Source organism: Priapulus caudatus, unplaced genomic scaffold, assembly GCF_000485595.1.
Source record: "Priapulus caudatus unplaced genomic scaffold, Priapulus_caudatus-5.0.1 Scaffold900, whole genome shotgun sequence".
NCBI classification, from domain to species: Eukaryota; Metazoa; Priapulida; class Priapulimorpha; order Priapulimorphida; family Priapulidae; genus Priapulus; species Priapulus caudatus.
The window spans coordinates 102664-103359 of record NW_014577961.1 but is presented as its reverse complement, the minus strand read 5'-3'; the positions used below and the strand labels follow the sequence as shown (position 1 = coordinate 103359).

The window sequence follows — 696 nt, the reverse complement described above, 5'->3', positions numbered from 1 at the left end:
AGTGTTCTTTTAGGTGGGGGCGCCACCAGCTAATGACATTAGAAAATGATATGTTGGATTTTGGCAACCTACTGCCATCTAGTGTGAAAAAGAATTATAAAAATTATAAAATGCTTATAATAATTATATGGAATAACCCAGATGGATACATAGCTTGGGTGCCCGGCGTTCCCCGGGAGAAAACGCGTAGGAACAACGTATATAGCAAATCCTGACACACATAATTATTTACTTAATTCTAAGGATAGGTCGAGTCGTAACAGAGAAACAAAATATGAAGGGGCAATAATCTCTTTGGCACCCTAAACCAATAAACGGCGGAATGCATAGCAAACAGACAGACAGATCGAGTTCATTATTGTAGTAGTACATGTATAGAATATAGATGTAAAACGACGGGTTTCTACAAGAACGAGAATTTTTTTTGCTGAAATGTATTGTATGTATTATAGAAAGGAGAAAGAATGAAGACGAAAATTTAATAAGAGGAAACAAGAAGAGAGAGAGAAAGAAAGTAAGAAAGAACGAGGTGGATAGGGAGATGGGGGTAGGGAGAGAAAGAAAGTAGGAGGGAGTGGGAGAGGTATAGGGAGAAGGCGAGGTAGAGGTAATATGCATGTCCACGTGGAATTACAAAATTGAATTTATTAACCATCTCATTTCCCCGTTTCTTTCTCTCTTCCACTCTTTCTCTCT

General features: G+C 38.2%; 1 protein-coding gene and 1 long non-coding RNA gene across 2 annotated transcripts in view; both read right to left on the bottom strand.

The window, feature by feature from the left end:
- LOC106814296 overlaps positions 1-696 on the bottom strand; it is a 17593-nt gene that overhangs the window by 10462 nt on the left and 6435 nt on the right. The gene's annotated exons all lie outside the window — the stretch shown is intronic.
- LOC106814294 (arylsulfatase-like) overlaps positions 1-696 on the bottom strand; it is a 14264-nt gene that overhangs the window by 10462 nt on the left and 3106 nt on the right. The gene's annotated exons all lie outside the window — the stretch shown is intronic.